This window comes from Rhyacophila brunnea, unplaced genomic scaffold, assembly GCF_057557595.1.
Source record: "Rhyacophila brunnea isolate RB1 unplaced genomic scaffold, BYU_Rbru_1.0 scaffold_2, whole genome shotgun sequence".
In the NCBI taxonomy this organism is placed as follows: domain Eukaryota; kingdom Metazoa; phylum Arthropoda; class Insecta; order Trichoptera; family Rhyacophilidae; genus Rhyacophila; species Rhyacophila brunnea.
This window is the reverse complement of record NW_028232859.1, coordinates 17,500,077-17,518,565: the sequence shown is the minus strand read 5'-3', so window position 1 is coordinate 17,518,565 and position 18,489 is coordinate 17,500,077. Positions and strand designations below refer to the sequence as shown.

The 18,489-nt window shown below is 33.1% G+C and overlaps 1 protein-coding gene across 2 annotated transcripts in view; it reads right to left on the bottom strand.

The window, feature by feature from the left end:
• The window catches only part of Oatp30B (Organic anion transporting polypeptide 30B), a 184,333-nt gene that overhangs the window by 107,812 nt on the left and 58,032 nt on the right, over positions 1-18,489 (bottom strand). For both annotated transcript variants that reach the window (XM_085946622.1, XM_085946623.1), the window contains one exon: positions 18,205-18,324. The gene's annotated coding sequence lies outside the window, so the exon portion shown is untranslated. The remainder of the gene's footprint in view (positions 1-18,204; positions 18,325-18,489) is intronic.

The window sequence follows — 18,489 nt, the reverse complement described above, 5'->3', positions numbered from 1 at the left end:
AAATATTTTTTTATCTGAGTTACAAATAATATAAATGCCAAATAAAAGTTATGGTAATGTATAGTGTGTTAAAATTATTACCTACCTTATTTTACTAGTATTGTGAAATTTATTATAAAATATGTCTATTTTAGTGATTAAGTTTAATTTGTTTTGTTATTGTGACGCACGTTGAATATATATCTGACTATCAAAAAATTCAAATAAATTTCATAAAACAAAAATTTGTTTTTATGGTAACATGTAGCTTTAGCTTTACAAATTACATTCCGTTACCATTTCGTTCCATTCCGAAAATGTCCCCAAAAAAGTTGAACGTTAACTATTTTTCATTTGATTATTAAATAACGAAACTTATGTATTTTTCCAATAAAATTTAGTAAAAGTGATTGCTGTCTTTAAAAAAATAGCAGAACGAACATTGATTGGTTTTTTAAAATACTAAAGGAAAAATGCTCTGCCATTATAGACATAGGGTAACGGAGTGGAACGAAATGTGCCCAAGAATTAAAATTCAATAATATTTTTTGACTATTTGTAGTTTTATTTTTAAGTGTATGGTTTTTTTAATCTAATAGAGCTATTTTAAGTGATAAAAAGTGTCTCATTCAAGTTTTATAAGCTTAGTTTCGTAGTCACGGAACGGAAACTTATTATGCCCAATTTCATAATAAAAATGATATAAATATTGTATTAATCAATATTTTGCTGAAAAATTGCTATCACCAATTCAGCAATAGAACAAGGAATCTGCTAGCTATATAAAAATGGTTAATTTGAGTGAAAAAATAATATTACCTAAATTTCAAACATGTACAAACTTTGGCGAAAATGCCCATATACTTTGTAAATATTATTCATTGTATTTTTCATGTGTGACATTATAAATTGTGATTCAATAGGTAATCATCCAGGAGTAAATACTTGTGGATTATTACCATCATAATCAAACGGTGTCGATCCACTGTTGGATGAAGCCCCCCCAAGCTCCTTTCACTCACCTCGATCCCAAGTTTTTCACTGTCACATACATCCACCGTTGATGAAACAATGATACATATTATTTAATCTTTCATTATAATAATACTATATTGAATATTGGGTGCAGATAATGTAATATTCTAAGTATTTGTTTATTTTTTTCATTTTAGCGTCTGTAATTATTGAGAATTGTGACTCATTCAAACCGTACTAGGTAAGTCTTTACAGCGACTTCTGCTGAAGATATTGAGATACCCGTAGCGACCTCCATTTGCTCGACTATCGTGTAAGACGTGCAGGGATCTTATGTTCTAACTTGTGACATTAAGTCACCCGACGACATGACGTAATTGTGACGTAAGCCAATGCACGGTCGAGGCAAGCCGCCCAACGCACACGGCTCAAACATGCTGAAACACCTATTTGTGTATGGGGACAATGGATAACGCCAGTGTTTGAGCAGCGTTAATTTCTCGAATGCTAATATCACTCCGGTAGTACGTCACAATGATGTCATATGACGTCATGTCGACCGGGCGACTGGGACTCGCAAGTTCTAACATAAGGCCCCAGGCAGACAACCTCCCTCTTCTACACCAACACGTAAATTTCGCCAATGCGTGGGCAATTTTTCTCATATGATTAATAGATTTTTATATCCTTTCATACGGTAATTTAGTGTAGAAACAGTAGGTAATTAACTATAGTATGTGTTAGTTGTACCTACTTATTTATAAATATTATATTATAAGATACCTACATAATAATATGTACACATAGTGTCCTAAGATGTCGCCAAAATCCATTCACCAGCGACGTCCCTAGGCAAAGTTCCGCCCTTGTGCAGACTTAGAATGCCATCCTTTCATTTTTAGTCTAAAATTTTATGCGAATATGTTAGGAACATACCTAAGTATTTTGATATTATCATCTTAAACTAGGCAGACAGAATGACATGCTACGAAAATCTTGATAAAAATGACATACGTACACATAATCTACACATGATTAGAGAATTCCTCCGAAATATATTTTCAAACAGCGGTTGTTTTGGGCACGTGGAGGTCTGAGGCGCTGACAAGTTTGGAGACCCCCTCGCGATGCTTTAAAACTACGATGTTATATATTATATATTCTATTATAATCGTATTAGTTATGCCCTTCATTTGCCGTCCCCTTATATTTTTCCGCCCCCTAGGCAACACATGACATATCTACCTCCACGGGACGTCACTGCTATTCACACGAAACACTACAAAACACATATACTTACATAAACTAAAATTAAAAAAATATATTCGACATTAATTTATTATGAAATCAACCATTTGGTACAATTTGATATGAATATTGTTTGTAAAATATGGAAGTAAAATTGAGACGAAATCAAAAGAAAATTATAAAAAATATCGAAAAAAATACAGCCATCGATGCAAATGTTAACATTTGTAAGTAATAAAAAAAATGTATGATCTTATCTCAGTTCGTAATAGCACGAATATGGAAAGCAGTTCACAAAAAAACCACGTAATAGTGAATAAATTAAAAAGGATCGATTTATGTGATAAATTCCACTCGTTAAATGTTGTCGCCGTTTTATATATTTTGATATAAAATTTTAACACACGATTTCACTTCTGCTCCGTGGGACGAGAAACGTAGAGTTTTCCAGACAGGCTAATTCATATTTACGCAACATAACATAAATTATTTAAACATATCAGTGTAATAACCGACTGTTACAGTCATAGTAACGGCGAATTAACTAACTTTGTAAACTCATTAATCTGTGCGTGGAAAATTCGTACGAACAGTTTTCTAAACTGCTCAGCGGGCTTAGTACAGAACCTAATTACTGTAGTCGTTATGGGTAAACAAGAAAATAACGCAAAATGGCGGCGAAATTAGATTAACAATATAAACGAAAGTTTCATAATTAAAGTTCAGTTTATGCTGTCGACGCAATTTTAGTAATTGAATCAGATTAGGTTGGTAATCATGTAAGACAGTATTCGTAAGAGTCACGAAAACGCAAAGTATCTCTTCCATAAAGACACTTAAAATCATCAACTTGACACAAAATCTCAATATTACTGGTGTTACACGTTAGACAAATAATTCAAACACATAAACGTTAAAATTTGCAAAACATACATCTATTGAAATGTACCTACCTACGAAGAATTTATGTTTCAACGATATACATATTAGGGATTGTATTTATATGTAGCAACAATTAAGTGAGTATATGGGGCCAAGTTAGGAGAATAGGATAACGATGGTGTAGACATAAACGCAGATTTGCGATATAGACTATTATTGCAAGATATGTAAAATTTATTTTTCATCCACATTATCAGCTGAGCTATCTATGAGCAGACTTATTTTATTTGCACGGTTAATAGTTATGAATGTATGTATTTCTTCAATCAATGTTTTTATAAGTTAAATCAGTGATGATTTCTTTCTTTTCACGAGTGCCAAAAACTTTAGCTAAACAATTTGGAGGCCTCATTTTTCACATGATTATCCAAACTTATTATTTTACAAAACAATAAAATATTATTCATTATATGACATACTAAAAAGAGTCCTGGGACATAATCGCGCGGGTTATCTGCGGCCCGAGGGCCATGAGTTTCTCATCACTGCGTGAAATAAAATTGATGTTGTTTGAATTAGAAATCATTGTCGTAACAAAAAATAACTAGACATAAATATAGTACGTTGAATTTAGTATCCTGAAATATACCTTTGATGTAAAATATCTGCAATCACCTGTGATGTAAGTCAACTGCGTCTATCGACCGGCAGTTTGTGTTTCAGGTCCTTCGCACATACTTGAAAACTGGCAGATATTGAATATTGTGAAACATTAAAATAGATGTTTTTATTTTAAATGTACACGTTTAATGTGGCGCGCTAAATCGTCTACTTCCGAAACGCAAATAATTTGAGCCCGTCAATTTTCGCGGATGTTTGCGAAACATCACCCGGCGGAAACTTCGACGCCGAAAAAGCGACGCTGCGTGTTGAATGAAAAGCAACAAAGAGGATAGATTTTTTTCGTAGTGAACCGGGAAACTGTGATGAGTGATGAATCACCATGTGAATAAAGAAATATATTATATGTAAATTATATCGGTGTTTCAAAATAGTAAAAAAATGGAATAAATCTACAATGCAAAAGAGAATCTAATGAAAAACGTGTGCATAGAAGATATACAAGAAAAAATTCACGCCTTGCGTTCAACTGCGTCTCGAGACAAAGATGACAAACAAAACAATAACACGTTTTTCGTATTCCTTCCGTAGATTTTATTTTATTTTATAATAAGACCGGTTTCCGATTGTTCAGTAAAATCGTGATTGTTTACTTTTATTGCATTAACTGCCAATAATACATGGCGAAATAAAATTGTGTCAGTTGATTCCATTAAAACATAACCAGTACGGGTTCCACAAAGTTTTCATGTCTTCTATAAAGAATGTCCGCCGATGAAAAGCTGGTTCTGAACTTATGTGCAATAAAGACCTACCAGAAATTATGTTTAATTTGAATTAATATTATTATTACATTATAGGATTAACAGTAGATTATTGGAAAAATATAATGCTGTCAAAGAAGTATCTCTGATTTACGTTTCAATAGGCAATTGTGACAAACGACATTTTTATGATTCTTTTTCTTCAGGGCTCGAAATGGACCGGAGCGCCGTTTCGGTTCGTGAAATCGGTAAAATTATCGCTCCGTCTCGTGGAAAAAAAAAACTAATTTGAGCATCTGAGCTAGATGGGCATAATATAATAGAAAATTTAAGACTTATTTTTATATAATACACATAAAATTTGATAACTATGTAAATATCTTCAGAAAATTGTCGAGCGCTCCAGTTTGTTAACTTTTCCATTTCGAGCGCTATTCTTCTTCCATTGTGACGTATTTTGAAGTCATTAACATTATGCCCATTTTTATAGCTGATAAAATCTGTATTGAAATAATTAAAAACAAATAAAATTTTATATACATACCAGCATTTATTTCTACTATATCAATTGATCGTTATAATTCTGTAAGCAATTATTTTTTTAATATTTTTTTATATGGTTTGGAGTATTTTGGTATGGTATTTCTGTTAATTGAAATTATGAATAGCATATTATATACTTATGTAAGATTTTGATGTAGTCTTATAGGTTTTTAAAAAAAGACAAATTGTGTAACGTATAAACAAAATTTAAAGGATGATTATAACTATTTATATGGGGACTGCTTTAATGTGAATGTTTATTCGATAAGAATGAAATCTTTAGAAAACGCAACTCTTCGTTATTAATAATTTGTAATAAAAATAAATAAATATAGTATTAGTATCTACTACATAATAAGATTCGTGTTCACAGCTATGTTTTGTTAAAACTCATATTAAGGAGAAATGTGCTAATCCAACGCCCATCGAAGAATATAAAAATTTCATAACCCATTTTCGACGCAATCTTTGTTTTATCGTTCAAGAGGAGCAGAGCATGTGAAAATTGATCGAATTTTATGAGGTCTACACGCGTCAGACGCTGCGTGGGGTCCGAAGCCCAACATCCGGCCGTGGGGGTGAGAGTTAATTGCGGAATTAAACAATGGGCGGGGGTGCGTGTGCCGTGTGCTAGCCGCCGCTTTGTTCCTTCGATCGTGAGCGACTTTACGTGTCGTCAACAATAGTGGCTAGAGCGGCAGCCATCGGCTAATCGGACTGAAATTTTGTTGCCTTTGGGCTTATTCAATTAGCTCTCGGTCCGAGTAATTAATCTTTCGGCGAAGAGCAAATTTGATTGGCGGAGATTACGTTTATTTTTGGAACGTTTTGCAGGCGTTGCATCATACCAGTGAAGTTTTCGGTTTGAAAATATCAGGTATCGCTGCTGAGTCGGACCTAACCTGATTTAAAATCGACAAACTTGACTCGTCGGGTCATGTTTTGATCTCATAACGAGCAGTGGTGCTTTATTTAGGATACGTGAGATAATGCAAATAAGATTTATCACGTCTTTAGGATTGCACCACACCGGATTGTACAGCCAATGAAAATAAAGATACTAAGTTAATATTTAAATAAGTAGGTTCATTTATAAACGAAAACGAATACTTTGAACTTTAGCAGCACTTTTAAATAATCTACCCACAGAGACGGATTTAATTATGCAGGGACCCTACTCGAGCAACAATATATTAGGAATCACCATGGAAGAAAACTTTAACTAGTAGGTATTTAAAGCGGCGCAATACTATGCATTGGTCTTTAATATTCATTTCTCTTTGACACATCAACGTTGAATTTAAAATGACATGAAATAGCTCCAATATCGATTTAATGTAAGGTACTTATTTATCTTTTCCAACTCCATAACTACGTGTCAATGTCACAAATGATGGTTTTCTATAAAGGTCCTTTTTACAGACTGTTGTAATTGATTCTATTTCCATTATAAATTTGCGTTTCCTCATTTATTTTAAGAGGTTCTGACGTTTTTGTACTTGAGATTATCTATAGGCTCTAATATCTAATTTGGCAGGTTTTGCTTAATATTTCTTGAAGACTCCTGCACGCACTCAGAGTACTGGTAAATTCGTCCCTGTACCCACGTCGTTTTATCAGAATGTTCAACTACGTAAATTAAATTGAGCATCAATAAAATACGAAATCAGTATCCTTCTTATATAACGAATAAGCTCAATTCTTTATTTTTTTTATTTTGAACTTTATTTTATGTAGGTAATGGTACAGATAAACAAAAATAAAATTAACATTTTAACGAAATTATGTAATACGATAATCGAAACATATTATAATACCATAACAAATGCGTCGCAAACTGGTTTTCGTATAAAAATATCGACCCCGGTCAACCTGAAAGACCTTCGTTTGACCTCTGAAAACATTTAATGGCTCCAATTATTCAAGCAGCACCTCAAGATGCGCTGATCCCCTTGTTTGTAATGGCTCTTGCTAATTCCGTTGGATGAAATACAGAGTGCTTCTAGGTATGGTTAACCACTACAAGAATCTACACTCCGATCGAGTGGGTGGGATGGAAACGTTCCGCTAGATTTTGGATAAGTTTTGATAATTTGGAGAAAGAGAAATCGAATTTCTCACTCCTTGTCCATTGCTGCCAAATATATATGTTAAATGTTGCGAGATAATATTATTGTAATAGTAAATAGAGACGTATATACAAAAAAATATTTCAAATCAATCAAAATAATAAAGAAATTATTTCAACCAGTAAGACCGATATCGACCGATAGAAAGCCGCAAAAACTGATGTAACCCCGATAATTGGCTCAGACAAACATGCAGGTTATCTGTTTAGCATATTGGAGGATTGAAAAACACATTATACCTTGATTCTAAAACAGTTGCATAAAAAAATGGTTTTACACAGAATATTCGTGGAAATTTTATTACATACAATTTTATTAACCACTACCTTTTCAAGTATGATACTCGTAATTTGATATTCAACACACACTTTGATAATTATTGATTTAACCGCATAAGCGACATTATTCAATTTGTTAGTGTCAAATGATAGTATTGTGCATTAATGTGGTAAAGAAGAATGTAGTACCTATACTCAATATAAGGCACACTATTACGATGGTGGTAATATGTTGTTTTGAATTGTTATTTTGAAGCATTCGCATCACTTAATTGACACGTTAAAAATCGAGATTTAATGTATTCAAGAATTTTTTTAGACAATTTTTTAGATTAGTTTAAAGTTGTCTAAGTATGTCTTTTCTACATTTGAGATTTCTGGATTAACACAAATGTAGATAATTACTTAGAATTATAATTAACATCAGAACAGTGTAATGAACAGATGAACGGATAGGTATATATTCTAGTTGGGTAATAGACGTATTTTATATATAGGTATATATATATTGACATTAATGCGAAATATAGACTTATAATGTAGAAATGTTTATCGAAAAGATGATACTTACATTACAATATTATCGGATAAAAATTCATATTGTTTGGTGACACTAGTCGCATAAGATAAAATTATAAATTATATTTGAGCTTAGATACATAATTATATTACAATAAAATGTGGTTAAATTTGGAAGCCGTTTTATAATGCATCTGGTTAACCCAGGGAACATACAAATAAGGGAAGTGGGTTACTTTCTGGGTGTGATGAGAAGGTATGTATACCAATATGGAACAAATTTAAACACGTGTTAAATAATAGGTATGTTATTTTCAAATGTACTAAAGTTTGTCAGTAGGTAAACGAAGACACGCGTATTCAGCCTATTAGTAATATTTGAGGACATTCCGAAGGCTTTGTATTTTTTGCATTTTATTGCCTGATCGTCATTAAGTCATAAACCAAATCTGACTTCAAAAGTCTTAGTCTATGGCGACTGGCTTCTCATATCTATTTTATTACTCTGTTGTAATTGTTTTGAAAATGAAATAACTAGTACAAAACTTAAATCAAGTAGAATTGTAATAATTGTTTTATTGCATAAGTAATATTGAGAAACAAAACCTTCATATTCTCATCGTATATAGATCATTAAGTAATCTTCGATAAGTACATAGTCTTTTTAAGTATATTGATACTGATGTTGGTATGCTTTCAAAATCTAATATGAATAAAAGGAAAACAGGAGGAAGGGCAATATTTTCATTTCATTAGGTTAACTTTAAGTTAGTACCTAAGTGTCTAATGATAGCGAGAAAAACAAAAATTAACTAATTAGAGCAATGGGCAAATGATGTTTTAATGTCGGTCAAATGGAGTATTAAGGCAAACAAAAAGTACATCCTATCTAATTTGTACAAGCAACGAAAGTAAGTAAACGAAATCGTCAGTGTCACAATAGAGAATCCGCAATAGACCATAATAAAAAAAAAGATAATTGAAGCTCTGATCGATTTCACTTTTAATGCCGTAACTATTCTTCGACATCGCTGGAATACCAAAGCGTACAGCAATCATTCATTTATTGATAAGTAGACGGATAAAAGATATCCAATATGGGTCGGAATTTAGTTGAAAGTATCATGATTACTAATAACTAGTAGATCTATAATTAAAAAAGAAACTGAAGCAAAGTAGTAACACGCAGTTGTATCTATTCAACTGTCGAAAAATATACAACGTATGTTCGTCACACCGAGGTGGATAGCACAGCGCCTGGGTCGGATACAATTTTTTTGAACTGACATGGTCTATAACAGAGGTGGCGAACCTACAGCACGCGTGCCACCAGTGGCCCGCAAGATGATTTTGAATGTTACGCGTTTGAAGAGAAAAAAATAATAAATGACTGATCGCAGTGCATAAGAAATAGCAGACAAAAGAATAAGCATTACATACATATCTCAGTATGAAAAAACACCTCAATATGTTCAATATAATATTGTGGAATGTTACATTCTCAAAATCTTGAAATGGTTCATTAAAAATAAGCATTGCGTTTAATTTAAATATGTAATTGCATAGGTGGGTTCTAAGACTTTATGCGTCATATATAATATTATCGCAATAACCTCATCAGGCGGCGTGGAATTCCACACCGCGAACCTCTAATTTTGATCGATTTATAATGCTTGAGACCACTGTAGCGAGAGAACCCCTCATCTGATCAGAGCATTTCTGGTGCCAATTTGTGCGTAAATAACAAACTAATGACATAATACATTAAAAACGATTTTATTTCTACCAACAAAAAATACACCCACCAAATAAAAAACAAAAACTTGGTGAAGCACTAGTGATTCTGGCAGACAGTTTTAAAATTGGTGGACGAAATGTATGGCATAATTGAAAAAAAGTGATAAAGCAATATGTGTGCTATGTTCTGTGAGTGGTATCTAGAACATCATCATTTTTCATATATATATATAATTTTTAAAAACTATTTTTTCCCATAACTGCTCAGCACGACAGATGAAAAATAATAATTGGGAAATTTTGGCACGCTTACGTCAAGGATCGCCAACCCTGGTCTATAACGTATTTTAATACGAATCGCTGGTTCTATAAACAATATATAATAGAAGTACGGTCCACGTAGCACCAAAGTAGGAGTTACTTAACTTAATTCATTAACCGGTTAATTAATCATGTAGCTCGCCAAGGGACTTTCGTAACTCGCCATCGATAAGCTGGGGAGTGGAATTTTAAGGGTTAGTTATATTTAGTGACATTTCAAAACATTGGCAATACGGTGACAGATCACCGCGATTTTGAAGACGTTCTGTGAAATAAGTAGTCACTAAAATATCCTAATATGGCCTATAAAGACGTTGATTTTTCCTTTTTAAATTCAAAAGTAGAATAATATTTCAATGTTTAAGCCATTAATACGATATTCAATAACTTCAATCCAGCCCTAATACGAATGTCCCTAACACAATTTCAATTTCACGTTTGCGTTGATATATTTATGAGTTTAACTTGTGGGTAATATTTTACATCGGCATCTTTCAATAAATAGTCTGTGTAGTATGATATGTATAAAAACCATATTGTATAAGATAACTTCAGTAATCAAAAAACAGGTTGTATAAAATGTATTACTAGCGATGAGTCTCGGCTTTAGGTGTGTGCTGCGAAATTAAAAATACAGTACGACTTCCATTTAATAAAATATTAAAACTCATCCACATATTGATTGATACTGAATAAGTGTGTGATTGGTAAGTACGTATTATGGATTCTATACGCATGACGAAAATAATTTGATTTTCTTTTATTTTATATGCCGGCATTGAATTTCAAATAGAGAATGTATGTAAAAGTAATAAATAATTATCGATTTTCGATTAGCCGATTGAAAGAATTGCGTATGTCGTAAATACACATACGTACGTAACTAACTCAAATTGTATTTTTCCATTCACCATACGCATAAAAAGGAATTGAAGGAAATCAAAAGCATAAATTCTACCGCAAGGATGTTTTTTACCCACTCTGGAATGAGAGAAAAAAGGAAATCGGCCAATATTTTCACAAGGGTAAAATGATATTATTTTATAATAACGCCTACATAAAAGCGATTTCTCTTGATTTATTATTTAAAGAATTTTCGTAGATAAAAACATACGATGGAAATGATAATATACTCAACCAATTTGTGCTATAAAATGCTAGGCTTCTCAAATATGTTAGAATTTTGTCATGTAATTACTATTCAGTCATACATTTACACACATGTTGTAAAATTTATGCAGGTAGGTACTTAGTTTAAACGAGGGCACGTTCAAAGAAGAAGAGTATATAGATTTTAATTCGTAAAATACCTGAGGGTAAATAAACATAAGGTTTAAATGAATAAATCAATTTATAAGAATACAGAATTATTCATATAAGGTTAGATGACGCGTCAATGCCAAGGCAACAAGCAAGAAGTGAATGTCAGTCGCCATTAGAATGTCCTCCACTTTCCGCAAGCGGACAAAGCCTCGAAGCGACTCGTTCTAGATATGGGCATAACGGGTCGCTAAAATCCTTATGAACTAGAATACCTATAGATGAAACAAAGTAACTAATCTGGTCTTGAAAAATTTATCGGCAGTTAATGAATATAACAAGTAACGTACGGTAGGTATGCAAAACTACATTAAAACTGTAAGTATTCGTGTAAGAAAGTTTTAAAATTTATTACATGAACAAGCGAAAGGTTGTATAATTATGAGAAGATCTAGGGGTGGAATTATTGGAAGAAGACTTGTGAATTGGAACTATCAAACTCTTTTCATGAAAGTCGCGGATACGATGAAAATAGTTAAGAATGGTATTCGCCATCAGGGCTCTTTAAATGAGATGATAATTAAAGCAAAAATAGGTTCCATAAATATAATATTAATCCATTCATTCACACATGTGTTCAGCAGTAGGTAACGGTAACGTATGTTTAATTACACAAAAAAGTAATAACATTTATATTTAACAACACACTTATATATTTTATAAATTAACCAACAGTAAACGATGAACACGGAAAAGCTTTTCTTGAACCAAATTTATAACGAAGGTGGGAATGAATCACGGTTCGATAGGCCGGATGCAAGTCACAGAGTTAAACTGCAACTTACGACACTTAGCAATATCGTCACGCTTAGTGGCCGCAGGTAATGTCAAGGATTTCAAAAGCGATTGAGAGTTTCATTAGATCTGATGATAATTTTATCGAGACGGGTTATTGGACGTTTTACTGATTGGACATTCTTGTCAACGTTTCGCAAAAGCATAGTATGATCGGCCAACGGACGTAGGTGGATGAATTATCGGCTACTGATTAGAAAATAAACATGGGCATATAAATATACACGATTATTTCTACCTATTTTTCGTTATATCGTCTCGTAAATTAAATAGAGAAAACAGGATATACAATGTTTGTGTCACCACATATTAAATTCTTTAATAAATAAATAATATTTATCATGGTAACTGTAATGCAAATCACTCTAAATATGAACGTTATTATTAATTAAGAGCGGTTGAAGACCTGAATCTTGATGATGAGCTATTGTCTTGAAGGTTAAGTGATCGTTGTACTGCTGGGAAGCATCAGAATGGCCCAGGCGAAGGGTCAACTCCCGCTTGGCGTCTAGTAGGCTAGCTGCTCGCCCACACCCATCAAGAGTAAGTTCATTTAATTAAAAAAACAATTCAGAAATCTAGTGATGCACTTGTGAAAAACACAGCTAAATAGGTAACACTGTGAAGAGCGTGGCGTGCGAATGATATTTTCTTTTAAACAAATAAACATCCCCCAAATAATATGATGACTTCATACGAACTGTTCTAATCTTATTACATATTGAACTTGTGGTGTCGTAGCTAGGGCATGCAACATTAACGAGAAAATGGATTACCGGTTAATAAATTAAAATATGAAATAAATACCGGTTTATTGATAAATTACCGGTAAATATTATGGTATTTGAAAGTAATTATTTAGGTATTTAAGAACAAGTCAGTAGGATCACATTTCAACCAAGCAATGTCAATGACAAGATAAAATATTAAATAATAAATACGATTACACAGTACATACAGAGATTTATTTATATATTATAGTTCCATTCAGAAGTTGAATTGAAATAACCTCTTAATAAAGGTAGTGTCATCGGTTAAACTAGACCTAATTTTAGTGCAGATCACTTCTGCTGTTGATAGACCTCTATTTCTGATTCTACACTAGATGTCTGAATTATACATTGAATTATTTTACACAAGTTATAGTTTCATATTATATGTACCTAGATATTAGATAATTATAATAAAAAAGTATAAGTGGTATGATTTTTTTAATTTACCGAAATACCGGTAATGCATGCTTTAATCGTATCTTTATTAACAAATCTAAATCGAACGTATCATCCGAAGATGGATACCTAGCAGTGTCAAATATTAAATGTGTACATAACGGTGAGTGCTGTGCATGTACATGTATTGTGGATTGTAAGAAGACGGCTAATAACCGACCCTAGTAAAACTGTTACGATAGCATGACACGAAGGCCGCACACTCTATTTGGGCAAGTTTATAGAGATAACAATAATAAAATGTAACACAATGAATACTTTAAAATGTTAACGGTTCCATTGTGTAATTCCTACTGGTTAAAAACCACTAGGCAACACTTATGGAAAACATTCTCGGTAAACCGTAGAGGAAATAAAATCTTGTGCGAATGGCAATTACTCTCAGAGCGTCTCCGTAAGCGGAATAACATAAACCAAAGTACATAACCTGTCCAATAAATCTGGATAATAAAGAATACTTGCCGTGGTATAGCGTGTGAGAAGATACAACAGTTTAGAGTTTAATGTACGGTTTATTCTTGATTTATGGTGAGATGTGGGCAATTTCAAGACAATGTGATTTAACTTGAAGCGTTTTAGACACCGCGAAAATTGAAACAATAAAAAATAAGATAAGTAAAAGATGTTTTCACGAATGAACCTATATAAATTGTTACCATAATCTTTACCGTGAGAATGCCAATTAATAATAAAATAAAGACGATATGACACATTCTGTAAGTTAACTATAAAAAGGTTAATAACGTGCTGCAGGTAGTGTGGTATAGCAGTGGCGTGCGGTGACTTTTGGGATTGGGCACAATATTCATTGTAGTTTTATCTATCAAAACAGTCTTTTTTACTTACCTATTCAATTATCATTACTTCAACTGGCTATATTACGCGAAATTTATGTGGAAAGTCATTACGAAAAAAGCGGACATTACATCAATACGACGGATTTTTAGAATATCATGCCAGCTCGCATAAATTGACAACGTAAGAAGCTTGCCGATCAGGTTATTTTATCCAATAATTATTTTGAAATAGATCTGGGATGTGCCGCAACCACAGCAACTATGAGCCGCACGCCACTGATATAATATACTGATGAAATGAAAATAGTTCCAACAATTACCTTGAACAGCAACAATATAATTTTAATTACTTATAAGAAAATTCATAATTAAACTAAAACACAATAGGTATGTTATAATTATTTCACATACATTAAAAATGATTTTTCCTGCTTCAATAGGACATTCGTACAGCATTTTAGATATGTAGTGATAAATTTAAATATACTATTTTAATAATGTTTCGAAGAAATGAGCAATTACAATATTCATAACAGAAACACAGAAAAGCCGTTTCGAGGGAGGTACATTTTGCAAAAATATCCATAAGTGATGCTTTTTATTGATCTTAAGGCGGCGGGAGGGGCCGAGCTTAAGAAAGTCTAGCACGCTCCACTGAATTCTACATTTATTCCGCCTACTACCATCGCACTTTTCCAGATATATTCTCCATACCCAGACATTCCCCATCTGGCCTGAAGGTATAATTAAGGGTGTTTACCTACGAGTTATTGCAAGCTGTCGCATCCACCAGTGGTTATCAAATGCGCGTGGCTTAACGGGTATAATTATTAGGATCGTCAGTGTCCGTTTGTGTGGAGGATAAAGGATTTGCACTATTTATTCTTCGTTAATTATTACGCAACAGTCAAATAAAAATAACTATCATTTTGAATAATTTAGCTAACTAACAAACTTTAACCAACACAGGTATTCAAAAATTATTTCTTAGATTGCGTGTGTAAAACCCTAGTCGAGTTTAAATTAATAAAAATGATGGAACCAGCCAGCGTAATCGTACCTACATCTCACCAGCTGGTATCTACAAAGGGCTTAGTAGCGCCCAAGAGATTTGGCGTTCTGTAAAAATTGATGAAAAAATCGCCTAGTTTTTATTCCATCGTGGCAATGAAAGTTGAGCCTTATCTCTAAGCCTCTAACTCACGTACGTTTATCAGGAAAATCTCCACATTTTACGACAGACACAACGGCTTTTCTTTGTGAGTACAGAGAAAATAATAATAAAAAAAACCAAGCTGTACAACACTCAGACTGAATTCTAATAAAAACATTCCCACCGGGCATAGCATATTACAGATATAATGAAGCTTTCGAAAATTTCAGTATAAATTCACAGCAGTATTCGAATATAATCAATGAAAAATTGATTTTCAAATAATTTGGTAAGAAATAAGTGGCAGCTTATAACAATATAAGCACCGAGACAAGTGCACAAATCTGCAGGAGGGTTCATTTACTAGTGGATATACCCTCGCCGATGAGGTTGATAATAGAGACTGAAGGTACTATCGAAAGTGGAAATTAGTATTCAGTTTATCAAGAGATAAAACTAAATACTTCTTCAGGCCGTGGTACGTACCTACTCATAACGTTGAACGCTAAAATATTCGCGCACCTTTTGGTTCTCGATGGCTTGCACAAAGGACAAACAAAGAGTCTACGTCTACGTGTTCTGTGCAGCATGAGCATTTCGATCACACGATTACAGAACCGAGAGCAAACAACAATACAAATTATTATTGCGAAACACAGTTAAGTTAGTTAGTTGATAGTTAATACGCACGGTCCCGCGGAGGTCGCGCTCGATATCAGCGATGCAAAACCATGGTCACACGATCATGACCACAAATCCGCTACAATCGTGTTGTCGTTGTTTTTTTTTTTTTTTTAATAAACAGAAAAAGTCAGCCTGCGGATATTTTGTAAACCAAAATTATTACATCAAATTTGAAATTGCTCTCCTGAAATATTGCTCTTATTGACTAACGCTACACGCACACAAGAACCACACAGCGTCGCATACAGCAGCAGGAAGTCGCAGACAAGTTGTTCATTACAGCAATTTAATTATGTAATTTATCCGTAGATTTAATGGCGTGCGGGAAGTCGGCATCTCTTCGATTACCACGTTCAGACGATCCCTGTAATGAATACCTGGTCTACGATACTTGGCGCAACGTCTTGTGGTTCACGTGTACATAGTCGTTTACACTCTTTAGTATTTAGCGTGATAAAAGAAGAAAATATATGCCCATGGTTCCCGAGGCAAAATAGAAATATATACCCAATACGAATTATTGAAAAATGAAAACAACAAAAATACGTCGACTAAAATCTTTATTACATAAGTAGTTAGGAATTCAAATATAATTTTGGTTAATATTTGCATCGACACTTTCGCGTCAAAAGCGTGTATGCGGACTCATTTGTTAGTTTTTTAAAGATTTCATTTTAGTAAGTATATTCTAAGGAGCTTTCATATTTATTTGTCAGTTGTACCTATATTTAACATAGCCCGGAATGTACTAAAAGGCAAAAAAAAATCGTATAGTTCAACCCGTTTCCTACAGAACTACTTTGAGGATAGTACAACACCCTTATCAATTGGAATATAATTTCTTTACAAAATCTCTACAGCGAATGTAAAATTGTGTATATATTAATCGGTAGACTTACAAAGCTGAACCAGTTATTGACTGAACCTAAATTGGTTTATATTTATATTTGCAATAATATAACACACTCGTGAATAATAGTTTCACAACACTGCGAACGTACGGCGTAGTTGTGACTGATGGATTAATGACAACAAATTAACATCGCGGTCGAATGGCAGACAAAGGAGGAAAACTGTATAATTTACTACGAAGATAAAACCATTTTTATACGAGAGATTTCCTTTGCGAGTAAATAATTAGACTACAGATAATGCATGGAGTGACTAATACAAGCGAATATACCAAATTACAAAAAAAATACTCATTTATTATAGAACATTTATTCACAAAAGGCTAATTATTCGTGTAATAGAGTCACATGGTCAATATGATCATCAATATTATGTCATGGGTACATTACAAAAACATGAAAAGTTACCAAAAGAAATCTCAATATAGCTATTATAAATTGGGGTGTTTAGGATTTAACCGATATAAATGCAACGATAACCAAGTCGAGTAAATCGATTACAAAGTTAAATATTCCATTGTAAATAATTCAACATGTCTGTTTTCAATATTCTGTAAATGTTGTCTTGTTCTCAAATGAAACACCATTACTGTTCTAAGGAAAAATCATATTTTTATATGTTTATTAATGTTTTTAGTGGAGTCAAAACGTCCAAATTAGATACGCTGTTATCTCCCTTGAAATACTATTCTCTACTCTGGTGTGGGCACTGTAAATCATACACCACCATGCATTAAGACGATACTTCAGTGAAACGGCAAATAGGTGCGACGAAATTTCGGACTGGCTGGCAATCGGAGACCGAAAGTCGAGCTGTGAACACGTCAATTTGTTTTGTGATGGCGACGGGGAAATTAATTCTTAAATCGTGTAAAGATGACTAAAAAACGTTACCCATTTACTTGGAAAAGAAAACATGTCAATGAATATATTATTATTATTAGTAATAGAACAATAAACATAACATTAAATGGACGCATGTTAACTTTTTATGACAAATTATGTTTTGTTCTACACGCGTCATTTGCACAATCTTCGCGTCGCGTAGTCACGATCGTTTTAGACTGTGCCCCAGCTGAAGTATAAGTCTTAACTAAACTGAAATAGATACGTAAAGTAGTGCTTAGTAAAAATAGTGTTGAAACATCAGAATAGGATTTGTTTTCAGCAAGGAACTTTTCAAAATAGATCGAGATTTCTTTATAAAGCCAAAGAAATCCATTGCAAGGTACGCATTTACGCAATAGAGAAGTACGTAAATGAATCAATTATTGAATTAGAGTATAATAATATACTTCGGTTAAAAGAATAATGCTTACCATTAGCGGTGTAGAACGGACGAGAGCACAAAAGTGCAACGCGGAAGTCGGGAAACTCCCGTTGCAGTCTCGACTGACTACACACTTTATTCCCGCGCTCAGAATAGACTGCCTCCTGACCTGAAAATTAACATTGATGGGTCATTAAAACGTAAGAAATCACGTATATTTTTAGTCCTCTTCCATACATATTACACAACGCATTATCACTATAAGAATGGAAAATTACCAAGAGTATATTAAAAATCACAAATCTTTCAAAATTTTAAAGGAATATTCGATAGT